This window comes from Equus asinus, chromosome 9 (genome assembly GCF_041296235.1).
Source record: "Equus asinus isolate D_3611 breed Donkey chromosome 9, EquAss-T2T_v2, whole genome shotgun sequence".
In the NCBI taxonomy this organism is placed as follows: Eukaryota; Metazoa; Chordata; class Mammalia; order Perissodactyla; family Equidae; genus Equus; species Equus asinus.
The window spans coordinates 56531835-56549894 of NC_091798.1; the positions used below are offsets into that span (position 1 = coordinate 56531835).

The window sequence follows — 18060 nt, forward strand, 5'->3', positions numbered from 1 at the left end:
CTGCCAATCCTCCTCTTTTTGCTGAGGAAGACTGGCCCTGAGCTAACATCCATGCCCATGTTCCTCTACTTTATGTGTGGGACACCTGCCACCACACGACTTGACAAGCAGTGCATACGTCCGCACCCGGGATCCGAACCGGCAAACCCTGGGCTACCAAAGCAGAACGTGTGAACTTAACTGCTGTGCCACTTGGCCAGCCCCTGTCTAGGTCTTTAGACTCAAAGCCCTGTAGCAATATTTCTCCACTGGAGGAGTAGGAAAGTGGAAGGGAGGGGGCACTCTCCTGCATCCACTCCCCTCCAACTCCAGAGATTCTGACCATGTAAAGAATTTGGGTGTACACATGTGAATAAAGGTGACAGAAGAAAAGCAAATGAATAGTAATTTTGCCCAAAGCCTCATTTCTACATGCCACAGGAACCTGAACAGGACGTAGAAGACCGACGGAGGACTCGCAGCTTCAGGGTCTAGGTTTATCCCTCCCTCTCTTTCATGCATCATCTACGATGAAAAGACGAGTCCGGGTAATAACAAGAATAAAATAAAACTATCTTCACTGAATTATTACACACATAAATAGTTACTCAAATACATACCTTAATTCCCACTTTTGCATTCATTTTTGCTTAAAAACATTACCTCGAGTAATTAGGACAATTAACATTCTAAATCTAAAAGTCCCAACACTCTTAACGTTTTACGTTAAGAAACAAACAAACAAGACTCATCTTACTATGTTCTAAGATGGTCTCAAAAGACACTATCCCCAATTCTTTCTAATCGTCAACTAGCTCACTGTTGACAATCAATTAACTTTTAACTCCCAAGAAACATTTATCACCCAGATCACTTTCTGAGATATGCACATCACAGTCAGGCAATGCTCATTTCTCTCTTTGCATTATACTTCAGTTCTGCTAACAGGACAGACGTTTGGGGAGTTGCCACATTCCAATAGGAAACTGGCAAGGTTTAATGAGGATTTTTCACAGTAGCCCAAAGTCCAAGATACCACTACACCTCATCATCATGCTGAGAAGCCAACACTAATTATAAGCATGCTGCTATACTTGAAACTGCAATATAAAGATTCAAGACTGAGCACAGCATAGCGATCAGTGGACTCAAGTGCCACCTACAGGCTACACCTCTATTTAACTCTTTTCTTAGGACAAAATTCAAGTCAATGTACCAGAGGGGTGATGAATAAGTCTGCTCACCAGAAACTAAAGCTGACTCTTATACTTTGGCCCTTCTGGAGTTTAACTTTATTTTAGAGGCCCATAATTACTCCATGATGGGCATAATTTAAAATATAACAGAGACTGAAGTTTTTATATTATTATCAGAGGAAGTGAATTAATTATCTATTCTATAGTATCTGGTAAGACTACAAGCTGGTATGTTTAAAATATGACAAAATATTGAGATACTACTATACTGACACTAATATTAATATTATTTCCTTCCTGTGCTTTTTAACCTGCTTAGATCATTAACCTTTGATGCTTAATATAAAGTATCTCATTCCATGTGTAGACTATGTCTGTACAGTAGTCAGTGAGGTGCTTAGATGGTATTAGAGATAATTTTCTGTATAATAATTACCACATATCATCAAATATTCAATAAGCACCTCCTCTGAAATGGGCACTATGATAATAAAAACTCTATTCTGAAGACTTGCATTATGCAGTTTGTCTATCTAACTTAATTGAAATTACTTGCATTATAAAATTTGCCTACCTTAATTGAAATTAAATGATTAAAATTGAATGAAGAAGCAAAAATTTGTTGAGCTTCTACCATGTCCCCAACACTGAGCTAGTTAGGGGTCATATGAGGATATGAAAAGTCCTTATCCCAATCATCAGATTGTTAACAATATAATTGAGGAGAGAAGACATCCACAGATGAAAACATAAAGGAGAGTTCCAGGGAGTAGGTGGTATAAGAACAGAGAAACATAAGAGATTATAGAAGAACTAAGATTTTAATTGAGCTTAAAATGGATAGATTGACAGGGAAATTATAGGGGAAAATGGAAACAGAGGTATGGCAGCACAAATGCATGAGGTATACGGGCTCAAAAAATATTCTTTGGCATCTGCTCTGTGATATAACTTCTACATATTTCTTTAGTTCTCACAGAAATGATGTGAGGTGGCTACTATTACTATTCCTATTTTATAGATGAGGATATTGTGGGTGAGATATGTTGAGTAACTTGATCAAAATCATTGAACTGATAAGTAGTAAAATCAGGATTCGGACCAATGCTTCATCATTCCAAAGTGGGTGTTCTGAACCACTATGCCAACAATAAATAAACCATCTGTCTTTAAAGGATGCAGTGTATGACATGAGATAAATTTAGGAAGTATAACAGCCGGGCAACAGATGGCACATTCAAATTAGGTTATTCAAGTTGAGTTTGAGAGAATATGTACAAAGGTATGTGCAAGATATAGGGAAACTACAAGAATAAGGCAGGATCCCAGCACTAGTAAGACCATTTCCACCCCCCAGCCTGAAAGGTGGAGCAGAGAGTGGGAGCTACCAAACCTCAGACAGACAGAGTCTTATGGACAGGGATGCTGGACAAGATGCAAGGCTTTTAGTAGAAAGAAGGAATCTGGGGGAATAAATTCCATGACTTCATTCTTCTCTTTCCTTCCTATTTCCTACTAGGGTTCCCATTGATGGAGTTCATGTAGATCAGCCACCAGGGCCACAGAGAAGTTAAAGAAGGGTGGAGAATAGATCTGGGGAAGCAAATGGAAGATAGGAGACGTTAGGATGTTCTGAGAGGTTCTTGAGTGTTAGGCTAAATTATTTAGACTTTATTCTGTTATGAATAAAGGATCAATAAATGTTCAGGGGTGAGGAAATTGCGTATGAAAAGACTGCTTTAGGAAAACTAAATTTTCATTAATGCAGATAGAATGAAAACTGAAGCAAGAACACTTTGGAAGTCTCTGCAGAAAGTTCTGGTTGGAGACTTTATGAGCCTAAAAGTGAGTAGTGATAGCAGAAGGGAAAGGAAGAAGCTTAGTGAGCCACCTATGATATCTAAAAGGAATGGACTTGACTCTTAATCACACAGACAATGTGGTCCACTGATCAGAAGCCTATCTTCTATTTTCTATTTTGTCCATTTTGGAATTTATTTTAATGGATTCATGCATTTCAGTCCATCGTCAAAGCCCTTAAGTAACAAACTGACGTCATTCATTACAAGAGTAACATAAGCTGAGGGGTTAAGACAATAGATTTCAGAAGTGATGACAGTACTTGAGATGTTGAGGGAGAGGAAAGAGAAATGAAAGGATAACACACACTGAAATCTTATCACAAGCCAGTGACTGTGTTCAGCAATTTTACATTTAAATTTCCCCATATACCTGGGAGGTAGGTATTATTACCATTTCATAGAAAAAGAAACTGGTTGAAGTTCACATAGATAGTAATCATTATAAATGATAATAATAGTAATAATGAGCTGTTACATAAAATGCTGTAGAATATGTAAATGTTAATGCAATCTGTGTCTACATTCTTGTTTGTTTTACTTTGAGACTTACTAACCCTGATCAACACATCCTCAGCATCACAATTTATGGCTCATTTTAAAATAAAAATAATTTTTCAAAATATATCAAATTGATCCTTCAGATAATCAGTTAGGTAAGGTGATATAAATAAAAGAGGCCCAGGAGATAAAATGGCTTTCCAACAGAAGAGTACATCAGAGCCATTATCAAACTTTGCATCTTATCTGACTTCTTTTGGACCCATGCTGTTACACTCTCCTGATTTAACTTTTATATCAATATGTAAATTTTATGCATAATGAAATTTAAAAGGGATAAAAGCATTAAAACCAATGCTGTGGGTTAATGCCTAGAAAAGCAGCTTAGTTCCATAGATATTTTCTAAATTTACACCAAAAAACAACAGACTAATGATGGAAGTTGTGAAAAGAAAGGAAAGAAAAGTGAAAAGGAAAGAAAGTGAAAGGTTCATCTCCAGATGATAGCCTTCACTACTTTCCACGTCTCTGACGGATGCTACCAAACTGAAGAGGTTGCTGGAACAGCGAGTAAAACAATAGGAAAATGAGTGGGCTCAAACCAATTAGTCTGAAGTGCTATTCGTTCTAAGTTCCAGACACTTGGAAGAGTGACCTTACTAAGAAATGAACCGAAAGAAATAACACTTGAAGAGAGCACTTAGGTGGCATTTTCAGCTCAAGTTCAGCAAATTCAGCAGGTGTCAGAAAAATTTTTGTCTGTAGAGATAAAAAAGGAATGAAGTTCTCCAAGTTTCACAAAAATTGAAATCTGAGACTTACATTCGTAAAATTTCCCAGGTAATGTCCATACGGTGAGTGTACAGAGACAGAATCCCAGGCACATAGCTATACTCTCAGCTTTATCAAAGAACCTGATGCTTAAGTGTAACATTGAAAGCAGAGCTACCTAATTTCAAAGGACCGAGTGTGACCAGACAGTCGACATGTCAGGGATAACCAGTATGAAGTCAAAATGTGTATATTATTATGCATGTGACAAGATTTCAAAATAAAGCTATTTGTGACATTGGATTATAACTCAAAACATAAAGTAAATATACATGAGTTTATACTGATATAAATAAATAGTTTAATAAATAAATCAATGGGAAAGAATAAACATATCTTCCTTACAGAAGAATTGTAAATAATATACATAGATACTCCCCTGCCTAGGAAGTAATTTAAGCCCTCTTCTCAAGGGTGGGCTAGAATTAGTAATTTGCTTCCAAAGAATTATTTAGGGAAAGGGAAACATAGCAACCTTATAGTAGAGAAACATGGCAAACAGTATCTTACACAGGTGATGAATGTTAACATCACCAATGATTTCATGTGGATATCATGTACCCTGATATGATGTGACAAGGGAGGGCTTCACCTTTGTGGTATTTTTTCCAAAAACCAGCCCAAGTCTAATCATGAGAAAAATATCAGGCAATCTCAGACTGAGGGACAATTCTACAGGACACCCAGAAAGTACTCCCCAAATCTGTTAAGGCCATGAAAAACAAGAAAAGACTGAGAAGATGTCACAGAACAAAAGATACTGGGGACACGTGACAACTAAATACAGTGTGGTGTCTCAGGTTGGGACCTAGAACAGAAAGAGGACATCTCTGGAAAAACTGATGAAGTACAAATAAATTCTGGAGTCTGTTTAATATTAACATACCAATGTCAGATTCTTGGTTTTGACAAATGTACCATGGTGATGTAAGGTAATAACAATGGGGGAAATTGAATGAGGACCATTGAGAAACTCTCTGTACTATCTTTGCAAGATTTCTGTAAATCAAAACTTATTCAAAAATGAAAAGTTTTGTGTAAAAAGATCAAGTTATGGCTAAGAACCAAAAGCAACATAAATATAAAAATAAGATCACTGTCAAGAAATTGGACTCCCTAACATTAATGGGGATGGTGAAATTTTTGAAATGTCCAAAGGCATGTAGGAGTACTTGACCATCCAAGGCAAGATGTATGTGGTTATCATAATGGGCAGCCATTTACCAGGGTAACCATGCACTAAGAAAGGGAAAAACTGATACTTTTTTATATATAGCTATTGATCAAGCAAATGCTTACTTCTATACCCATCAATAGAGATGATCAAAATCAGTTTGCTTTTTCAAGCAAGGACAGTAGTAAACATTAACTTTTGTGCCACAAAACTATATTAACTCTCATGTTCTCTATCATAATACAGCCTATAGAGATCTTAATTGACTTGATGTTCCCCATAGCAGCAGGTTGACCTACTACGTTGATGATATCATGCTAATTGGTTCTGATGAGTAAAATGTAAAGTAACCCAAATGTCCTAGTGCTTACATGCTGGAGGGTCGGAGATTAAATACTATGAAGATTCATGGGCCTGACATAGTGAAGCATTTATAACTACTTGACTGAAGAACGCCAGGACAGCCCTAATAAAGAAAAGGTAAATTGTTGAATGCATGTCTCCTACTACTATAAAAGTGGCAAAGCATTTGGTAGGCTGAGTCAATTTTTGAGGTAGAATATATTGCACATTGGAATGTTGTTTTGACCCATTTATGGGATGGCCCATAAATATGCCCATTTTGAGTAGAGCAGAGAGTGAGAAAAGGCTTTGGAACAAATCTGGGCTATGGTGCAAGCTGATGCTGTGTTGGCTCTCTATCAAGACCCAATCATAGAATCCAAGTGTAAACTCAAGGACTTCTACTTCTGGCCAAAATGGAGTAATCAGGGCCAGACTTACCCTGTTGCCAGAAATCAATTAAAATATCAGACAGAATAATTGAAACAATGGCTTTTAAAACTTAGGTAGCAAGCAAAAAAACCCAGTGATCTCTAGAGATATGAAACAAATTATGAGAACACTACAATTGCCCATTTTACTGCCTGCAGATGATTTACAGACCAGGATACAAGGACAGTAAAATCAGGCAGAGGTTAACAGAGACAACTGAATCTCTCTGAATTGTGGGAATAAATATGGAAGTCTGGGGAAGCAAAACTGGCTAAAAATCATGGTCAGAGTATACAAGAGGAGAGAACTTCAAAGAGAGCGAAAGTTTTGGAGATCTTCAGAGGGTTACCCTCAAGTCTCCAGCTTATTAGTGATCAGTACATGCATGTGATGGATCTACTTGAGGAAAGAACCAACAAAAAAGGATGCAAGGGACAAATCTATGGAACTCATACAGGGCCAACAATATTTCCTATTCTCAGCAGCCAGAGTAGAAATAGTCCACGGAGCACTGAATGGAGTATACACAAGGAAGTTGCCTCAATAGTGGGGCAAAATTAGTACCAAAATAAATTGTGCTTTGGTCCCATATGACAGATTAAAAGCAAGATCCAAAATAATCAACCTATTTCCAAGTAACTTAATTGCAATAACATTTAACAAGGTCAGTTAAAAAGGGACAAGAATAAGTATAGGCATACAAAAATATCCATCTCCCAACAAGGTAAAATTCACAATTTTTGGTATCCAATAAAAAAAAAGTTGTCAGGCATGCAAAGAAGTGGGAAAATAAGACTAATCATGAAAAGAGAGATCGATCCATCAAAATGGACCCTAAAATCACATAAATGATTGAATTAGTAGATGAGGACATTATAACTGAATTATATATGTCTAAGAAGCTGCATGAAAGATTAAACATATTAAGTAAAGATGTGGAAAAAAATAAAAATACCTAAATTGAACTTCTAGAAATGGAAACTGCAATGCATAAAGTGAAAAATACAGTGGATGGGATTAACATCAAATAAAACAACGCAGAAGATAATTGGCAAACTTGAAGAAAGCAGTAGAAACTATACAAAATGAAATACAAAGGGAAAAAGACTTTAAAAATAATCAGATAATTAAAAAACCGTAGAAAAATATCAAGCAGACCAACAAAGATGTAATTGGAATCTCCAAGAAGAGGAATGAGGGGAAGACAAATAATTGAAAACATAATTGCCAAAAACATTACAAATTTGATGACAACTATAAGCCACTGGATCCTAGAAACACAACAAACCTAAAAATAGCACAAAAATATGAGCAAAAGTATACCACGGCATATAATAATCAAATTTATTGAAAGAAAAAAGCCAGAAAATCTTAAAAAGGAGAAAAAATATATATAACGTACAGATGAACAAAGATAGGAAAGACAGGAAAGGAAGAAGTAAAACTGTGTTAGCATACGTATGATCATCTAAGTACAAAATCCGGTGGAATCAAAAACAGCTGTAGAATTAATAAAGGAATTTAGCAATATTGCCAGATGTAAGATCAACATACAAAAATCAATTGTATTTCTTCATTCTAATAACGACCAATCAGAATTTGAAATTGTAAAAGTAATGCTATTTACAATGGAATTGAAAATATATACTGCTTATGGCTCAATCTGCCAAAAGATGTGCAAGCTCTGTTCCCTGAAAGTACAAAATGCTGCTGAGTGAAATTAACGAAGATCTGAATAAGCGGAGGGATATGGTGCGTTCACGGATCAAACACTAAATATTGTCACTTCTTACCACACTGATCTGTAAATTCAACACAACTCCAATTAAAAACATCAGCAGATTTCTTTGTTAAAATTGACAAGCTGATACTAAAATGGAAGTGCAAGACCAAAAATAGTCCAGTTTTGAAAAAGGAGAACAAAATTGGATTTCTTACACTATCCGATTTCACAACTCATTAAATAGTAATAGTGAAAGTAATCAGTATAGTGCGGTATTGGTGTAAAGATAAACAGATCAACAGAACAGAGTTCTGAAATAGCCACACACATACATAGTCAATTGATTTTTGACAACGTTACGAAGGAAATTCAGCAGAGAAAGAATAGTCATATTTAGGAGAGAAAGAGTTGTCTTAAACAGCGTTGGCATAATTAAATAACCATATGTAAAGTAAAAACTCTGCCCTAGGTTTCAGGAGCACAGAAGTGCCCTATTGATCAGAGAACAACTCTGGTTTTTCTAGTAGAAACTTGGTACCTGACCATGATGCATGAAGTAATTATGTCATCTGAGTGCCTGTATGACAATTCTATTGAATCATAATGTTAGAGAGTTGAAAAGGCAATCCATTTTACTATGAAATACCCAGCCTTGAACAGATCCCTGAGTTTAAGGAACCAAATTTTTTATAATGTCCTTTGTTCTTAGAGAGACACTATCTCTATCTTCCAAGATTGTTTGCTATACAAATGTGATATCCAGAAACAAAAATATGTCCAGAACAAAGGCAGTCAGTGCCTCTGCTCATAAGATGTGCAGAAATATGAGACCAATGAAGAATTATCCCCCAACACCCAGCTATGCGATGGAGAGATTCTGAAGAATTCACCAAGTGCCCTATAATGGGAAAATATTTCTTTCTACATAGAGCTAGTTTACAACTGTGCTTGTCAAATATGATTTTTCCCATTCTTCTTAACTCCCCTATCTCAAGCATCAAATCCATAAGGGATCAGTAACAGAAGCCAGAGGGAAAGAATGGTGGAGGATGTTCACGAGAAAGAGAGAATAAGCTAGCAAGATCCCACCCATTCTCCAGATCTTTCTAGGCTTACCCCACTGCAGCCTTAGCTGAAGGGAGGCAGTGTGACATCTATCTCTAAATGAACATTGAAGTATTGACTATTATATGGAACTGGGTATTCTGAATCTAGACTGATATTTATATCTTAAAATAAACCCAAAATTCATGGAATTTCCTAAGTTTCCATCCAGGAAAAGACTAATCACACCGAGCAAGTTAAAGGACCATGAGAGAAAAAATAGTTTCCTTTATACTTAGATCCCAATAAGAGTCTTGATGTTAGCATGCCACTTAATACGCACAACTTATGCATAGAAAAAGTATCTGTTAAAGAGAATTCTCCTAGAGAATTAAAATTTCACTATTTTACCTTACAAGTTTCAGCAATGCTTAACTTTTTTTTTTACAGATAACTTATGTTACCTTGTTAATTTGGAAAGAAATCAATATAAAGTTAATATAAAGAAATAAAATTGAAAATAGAAAAATTGGGGAGCCCAAAATGGATTCAGGAGTCAAACAACACCCTTTGAAAAATCACTTTAGTTCTTCAAACATCATAATCTAATATTAAAGGGTCCTTAAGTAGATCCAGGGACATATTTTCTCAGCCCTCTTCAAGAAGCTAAACTATATCCAACACACCCATCTGTTAGATACCAAAAGAATAGAGCCTGGTTCTAAGAGGGCAAAAATCAGCTTCTCCATGGTAGCACTTTGGAGAAACGGATTCTTGGAAAGAGGCAACCGAGGACCAGAACTCCATTATTAGTTGGAAAGCCATGATGCAGAATGCAGAGAATCTAGAATCACAGTATGGAAAATAGAGAAAGCAAAGCAAATGTCTTTGGAACAAGATTCCATTCTGACTGCAGCAGTCAGAAACAACTTCTCTCTGAGCAAAAGTAGAGATTCTCAGATAAATGTCTATGGGAATCTACTCATCCAGTGGGCTACTTTAAATATTATGCTAATCAACCATACTATATACTATTATTCAATCTGATTTCCTGAATTAAACTAAACCTTAATGAAGTAGTACATACTTTTGGTACCCAGATTCACTCAGTGGCATTGTATTTAAAATATCAATAAAAATTACTCACAAAAAAACAGCTTCCGAAGGATTCAATAGGACACTGATTTTTCTCCTACCTTGAAAGAAATTGATAAGAATCATCCTGTCTAATTGTATTAAATGTCATCACCTCTAGATAATCCATATACAGTAAATTGATAAGGCAAAATATTTTTCTTGCAAATGAGGCATATCTATTGAAAGTCTGATCTGAATACAAGTGTTTCACAAATGCCAGAATTTCTGAAATGTTATCAAATCAATGTAAACTGTGCTTACGATGTCTCACCCAATCAGGTTTTAACTAGTATTCAGGAAGATAAAAAAAATAAACAGGCGTTCCTGCTTTTGGGGATTTGAAAATTGTCAGTAAATTGGGTATTTAACAACATAAAAGAATAATCAAGGACATGAAAATTTCAATAACATATGTGTTAAGAAAAAAGAAAAACATTGCATCAACGTTTTCTCAAAGATTAGGAAAGTAAGTATAGTGGAACTCATAAATTGATGAGAGTTAGTTGTTTAGAAAAGCTGAAATTAAATTCCCAGTATTCATTTGGAAGCAGTCCTATCTCTTGTCACGGGAAGACTTGAGGCTGGTCTCCCAGAGGGCAGTTTGTTTCCTAGATCTAGAGATGGAAGGACTCTCTGGGTGCAGTGAATCTGATGTGTTACAATTAAAAGAAGGTGCAAATCCAAAAGCACGAAAGATATGACCCAAAAAGGCAGGAAGAGAGCCTAGAAGCCTCCCTAAATCAAAGAAAACTAAAGGCAGATCGAAAGCTCAGGCACAGTAATAAGCATCTGAGCCCAAGCTGCTGAGAACAATTGCAAAGCACTTGAGCACAAATGATGTGGGGTGGGGGTCCTGAGTAATTGCTAGAATTGTCAGACAGGGTTCGCTCTGGACATCTACTGGTGTGTGATGAAGTGTGGTGCTTTCTCTACAGCAGGCAGGGGTGTGGGATGTGGCTTCAAGAAGAATTACACACATTTACCAAAAGCTCAAAGAGGATTCTTGGCTGGTGTTTCAAGAAGTAGGTTAAAGAAGGAGCTCTCCAGCTGTTTTCACAACCTAGCACAGGATAGGTTTGAAATTGCACATAGCATAAACATTAATAGAGACTTGTGTTATCCACAGAACACAAAATATACATTTCATATGGGATATATGGTCTGATAAGGTCTTTTAATTAATAGAGCTATTTAGGCCAAATTTTCTTTCTTTTCATTCTGAGGATAAGTGGACTTTTATTTTTAACATGCACTGGTTATAGGCAAACACAAGTGAGTCACGGCCCATTGCTAAAAAGCACAATTTCTGGAAGCAGTGCATGCTAATTACAGTACTTATTGAAAATCACCATTTTGACAACTATAATTTCGCCTCCACCTTTCCAAATCCTCAATTGAACAGTATCTTGTAGCAAATATATTTTAACTAAAATATACTACATTGCAGCCGCTAAAAATCTCTGAGGCTGAGTCCCCTTTTACAAACAATGTGAGTTGTTCAGGAAAACAAAATAAATCATAGTAAGGAATATCATGGGACATTTTCAAAATACTCTGTTTAATGATGCAACTGCCCAATAATTGTTTTATTTTTAAGATGAATACTTCCCCATGGTGCATATAGTAATTATTAATAACAAACTTTATAAAACAATACCAAATTAATATTTATTGAGGGCAAATGACATGCCAGGCATTGTGCTAAGCAGTTTGCATGCATCTATGTGCTTTCCCGGCTATCTGTCCATCTATCTATCTATCTATCTATCTATCTATCTATCTATCTATCTGTCCGTCTATTTATTCTGCCTACCTAGCTATCAGACCAAGCTATATAACTCTATTCTAAATTATACTCTTTTCAACTAACATTATGAGCAATTTGAAAAGAACTAAAAATATAAACGACAGAAATTTAATTCACTATACATAAGTTAACAAACATATTACAGAAATCCACTAATAAAGACAAAGTTCAAACAATCAGATATTCAAATATGCCAAGTTACTTAGCATGATGATTACGTGATAATAAACTACACCTCATAATCAATTTAAAAGAGAAGGGTTTGCAAAACACTTGAAGTAGTCATAAAATATTACAAAATAATAGTAAACATTTCCATTGTTTATCTCCTAACAGAATATAAATAATCTTGGAGAAATGGAGGTATTTTGCATTCTTATAATTAACTAAGGGTTCATTCTAACACCTAATGGGAAAACTATTATCACTATATATAAAAACTAATTAAATAATTAACAAAAACTGAGGGAAATTAATTATTTGTTGAATGGGGTATGCCCATTAGCTATTGTTCCAAAACTCAGCGATTTAAAACAAAGAGCATTTATTAATGCGAATAAGTCTACGGCCAGTGAGGTGCTTCTGCTCAACTGAGCCAGACTCAGCTGATCTTGGCCGGGCTCATTCATGCATCTGCAGGCAGCTGGTGTGTTAGCTGGGAACTGGTGCTCTAAGAAGGCCTCAATCACATTGCAGTTATTGGCTATAGGCTGTACAACAGGGTTGTCAGGGTAATGTGTCTTTAGCATACAGCAGGATAGCTTGGGCTTTTTCACATGGCATAAACAGAGATCTAAGAAAAAGAATAAATGTGTTAGACCTCTTGAGGCCAGCCCTCAGAACTAACATAGTATCACTTCCAACGTCTTTTGGCCAAAACAAGTCACAAGGCCAGCCCAGATTCAAAAATACTCTCTTGATGAGAACTGCAAGGTCACAATACAAAGGGTGCAGATTCAAGAAGTAAAGTATGTTGCCCTCTTTGTAATCCATTTATCACATGGTGGAAGGAAAGGAAAAGAGCTTTGATGGTTTCCCCACATGTAATGTCAACATAGATCATATCGAGATGTATAACAAGGCTTTTTTCTCTGAGAACTGCCCACCCCAGTTGGGTAGAGGTTTCCTATCAACGGCAAGGACTTTTCTTCCTTTATAAAGGGAACATGGCCTGGACATATAATTCAAGTGGGCCAATCAAATTATCGCTCAATAATTTGAATTGGCTGCTTTAGAGACTAGTATTTGAGATTAAGGGCTGAGCTCTAGAATAAGGGAATATTAAACCCTCCGCTGAGATTCAAGGACCTGGTCTGGACTCCATCTTCCATAAGATCTGATTGTTAATATTTCCTTAGATGGTGTGACATAATCCAGGACCATTCAGATCAATTCCCTTTCTTGCATACGCTTGCTTATATTGGTTTATATTACCTAGAATCAAAGTAGCTTTAAAAAAAAATACATGGTGTTGAATAAGTTTTTTTCATTCTTTGGTCTTCTCTTCATTTTTAAATTTTTCTCCTATTACAAAGCATCTCCATAGACATTAACAAACAAACAAAGAGAAAGAAATATCTAGTTATTTCATCTATTTTTAATCTCTTTTAGGGATGATATTTTTTTTACCCTGGACACCATAATAGAATTCACTTATAGCATTTTGTTACTAAATAATTATAAATATTCCAAGAGTTACAGCCATAAAATGGGAGAATTTCATAAATGCATGGAACCTTAGTGATTACAGACAGGAAAATCTAAGTAATTTGCCCAGAATCACCTAAGAGATTGGTGGAAGAATTGCCTTGTATTCAACTGATGTTTCCACTATCATCTTGCAATGAAGTGGTTTTTATAAGCCACTGAAGGATTTGACAATTAATTTGGCAACTAAAAATAAACTGTGTTGTCACAACTACTCTTCACTTTCACTACATGTAAAACAAACTTAATAATAAAACCTAAATTTTGTTTGAGATATATAAATGTTTTGAGATATTTTGAGAATTATAAATGAGTTAACATATGTAAAGCTTATATAACAGCAATAGTTTACACACCAAGTGCTCAACACATGTTAATACTAGGCATTTTCACCTGTTATTTAAACATCTTATTTTTAAAATCACCTTTATTGAGTATAATTTACATACAATAAAATTCATTATGTTAAGTATAAATTTCAATGAGTTTGGACAAATTTTTACACCTGCATAAACACCACCACAATCAATACAAACTACATTTCCATCAATTCGGACCATGCCACAATATCATGCCACTTCCAAGCCATTCTCCACCACAGAAAACCATTAATCTAGTTTTTGTCACAATAGATTAGCTATCTATTTTTTAGAGTTTCATACAAATGGAATCATACAGTACTCATTTATGTCAGACTTCATTAACTTAACTTTAACGTTTTTGAGACACTCATTTTTTTTGTATGTTGAGTAGTTAACTCCATCTAATTGCTGACTTATGTTACCTTGTCTGAGCAAACCACAATTTGTTTAACCATTCACATGTTGATGTATAAGCCCTCCAACTTTGTTTCAAATTGTTTTAGCTATTCAAGCTCCTTTATGTTTTCATTTAAATTTCAGAATCAACTTGATAATTTCAGAAAAGAAAATTCTGATGGTTTTGATTGGAATTGTGTTGAAACTATACCTCAATTGGGAAGAATCGAAATCCTAACAATACTGAGTCAGTCAATACATGAACGCAGTATATCATCCTACTTATTTAGGTCTTTATAAAATTTCTCTCTGCAATATTTTCTAGCTTTCATTGTACGGGTGTGGGATACATTTGCTTTAATTTGTCTTTAAACCTTTCATACGTTTTCTGATGTTATTGTAAATGTTTTTATTTAATTTCTAATTGTTCATTGCTTGTATACAGGAATATCATTTTACATAGACCTTGTATATTTCAACCTTTCTACAATCACTTGTTAGTTCTAGCGTTTTTTTGTGAATTAAGACAATTTTATTCCATTTTCTCATTTGTATCCCTTTTTAGAATTTTTTTTACCATATGATACTAGCTAGGATCCCAGTAAAATAATGAATCACAGTGGCATTACCCATGTTAGAGTGTAAGCATTCATTATCTCACCTTTAAGTGTGATGGTTGTTGTGGGGTTTTCGTAGTGCCCCTTATCATATTCAGAAAGTTCTTTTCTGTTCCTAGTTCACTAAAAATTTTTACCATAAATAGGTGTTGAATTTTTGAGCAAAAACTCTTGACATTGGTCTTGGACATGATTTTTTGGGTATGACACCAACAGCCCAAGTAACAAAAGCAAAAATAAATAAGTGGGACTACATCAAAGAAAAAAGCTTCTGCATGGCAAAAGAAATGATCAAGAAAATGAAAAGGCAACCCATGAAATAGGAGAAAATATTTGGAAAACATATAGCTGATAAGGAGTAAATATCCAAAATATATAAGGAACTCATGCAACTCCATAGGAAAAATACAAACAATCTAATTAAAACATGGACAATGAAGTGTAGGTGAGAATGAGGAGAAAAAGGAAGACTTGTGCACTATTAGTGGGAATATAAATTGGTGCAGCCACTATAGAAAACAGTATGGAGGTTTCTCAAAAAATTAAAAATAGAACTACCATATGATCCAGCAATTCCACTTCTGGGTATTTATCCAAAGAAAATAGAAGCACTAACTTGAAAAGATATATGCACCCCTATGTTCACTGCAGCATTATTAATAATAGCCAAGACACAGAAGTAACCTGTGTCCATCAATGGATGAATGGATAAAGAAAATGTGGTATGTACACACATATATATTAGATACATACATATATGTATATGTGTATATATAAATATACACACAAAATGGAATATTATTAAGCCATAAAAATGGAAATCTTGCCATTTGCAAAATATAGGTGGACGTTGAGGGCATTATTCTAATGGAAATAAGTCAGAGAAAGACAAATACCATATGATGTCACTTATGCATGGAATCTAATAAGAAAAAAAAAGAAACCGAACTCACAGATACAGAAAACAGACTGGTGGTTGCCAAGGAGGGGGATGGGGGCGGGCAAAATAGGTGAAGGTGGTCAAATGATACAAACTTACAATTATAAAATAAGTTATGGGGATGTAACCTGCAGCACGGTGACTATAGGTAATAATACTGTATCGTATATTTGAAAGTTCCTAAAAGAGTGAACCTTAAAACTTCTCAACACAAGAAAAAAAAATTTATAAATATGTGTGATGATGGATGCTAACTAGACTTACTGTGGTGGTCATTTTGCAATATATACAAATATTGAATCATTGTTTTGTACAGCTGGAACTAATATAACGTTCTATGTCAAATATATCTCAATAAAAAAAATTAATTAGACCCCAGATATTTAATGTGTGAAGTAAGAAAAAGTAGAGGAGGAGATAAGTTAAACACGGTCTATACAATCTAAATCAGTAATCAGTTATCAAACTTCATTATGTAAAGTTTTGCTTTTTTTCTTTAAATTCAGAATTTCTCAATAATATAAGAGTGAAACAGGATGGGATCTTCTTATGCAGAATTGTGTCCTTCCAGGTCTATTTTCCATTGTTCTCAATCTCATTCACTTGCCACATGGGCTGGGATTTGGGGAAATTTTAATCTAGAAAAGAAGAGAATTTGGCATCAATGTCCTTGCAAATGCTGTTCTGAACAAGAATATGTGTAGCTGCTTTTCTGTAGACTAAAAGAACAGGAGGAGAATTCTCTGGTAAAGGCCACCGTGAAACTTAATCATAATGCTGACATACTCGGTTTCTATTGTTTTTTCTAAATCCAACATCCCCAAGTCTTTGATTCAGCTCTAAAAATAAATAAGTAGGACTGCATCAAGAAATCAAGAAGAAGATATATTGAAAGACAAAAAACCACACAGAGGAGCCGGCCCATGGCTAAGAGGTTAAGTTGGCGAGCTCCACTTGGGAGGCCCGGGGTTTCACCGGTTTGAATCCTGGGTGCGGACATGGCACCGCCCATCAGGACATGCTGAGGCGGTGGTGTCCAACATGCCACAACTAGAAGGACCCACAACTAAAATTTGGGGAGAAAAAGTAGGAAAAAAAAAGATTGGCAACAGTTGTTAGCTCAGGTGCCAATCTTTAAAACACACACACACACACACACACACACACACACACACAGAATAATCCCTGCTAAGGTGAGTGCTAGGTAGGCTAATTTGAGAAGATATTATGCCAATACATAGTGTTCTAGACAACAAATTTTAGTTTTATCAAATTGAAATGTGACTTTAATTACCAAATAAATATTTTAGTCTTTCTGAAATACACTTTATTTATAAAAATCATTTATTAAGTACCAACACTTCACAAGATTCCTTCTAATTACATATAAAAATAAAAAAGAAATCTACTTCAAGTTTATAAAACTCTTTATATCTTATTAGCAGAATATTTAATGCTAGTTATTGTAACACAGAAAAGTAATTCATAATAGGTAGTATACAGAAACATTTAATTAAATTAGAGATAGAGATAATATTTCAGAAAGTTAAATTATATATTCACCTATGGAATAAAGGAGAATATTATTATGGCAAGTAACAGTGAAACCAAGCTTTCATAGCTAATAAATTCATTTACTGTCCCTCACCTTTCTTTTTTTTTTTATTGTGAGGAAAATTAGCCCTGAGCTAACATCTGTTGCCAATCTTTCTCTATTTTATGTGGGATGCCTCCACAGCATGGCTTGACGAGTGGTACTAGGTCCACACTCAGGATCCAAACCTGCAAACCCTAGACCCCCGGAGCAGAGAGTGAGAACTTAACCACTCTGTCACCAGACCAGCCCCCCTCGCCTTTTTTTTTAATGAATAAAACTAAATTTTTAAAAATAATGTAAAAGAAAAATCAAATAGAGAGCTTCTGTTATTTTTAATGAGCCCTATGTGTGCATTTGGTTAAGCAATAAATAAAGTCAATTTCCATACTACTATCTGTGGAAACTGTTGTTAGGCC

At 35.2% G+C, this 18060-nt stretch overlaps 1 long non-coding RNA gene across 1 annotated transcript in view; it reads right to left on the bottom strand.

The window, feature by feature from the left end:
- Positions 1-13613: 13613 nt before the first annotated feature.
- Positions 13614-18060, bottom strand: part of LOC123275683 (uncharacterized) — a 163473-nt gene continuing 159026 nt past the window's right edge. The window contains exon 4 of the long non-coding RNA XR_011505891.1: positions 13614-16685. This is a non-coding gene — a long non-coding RNA (uncharacterized lncRNA). The remainder of the gene's footprint in view (positions 16686-18060) is intronic.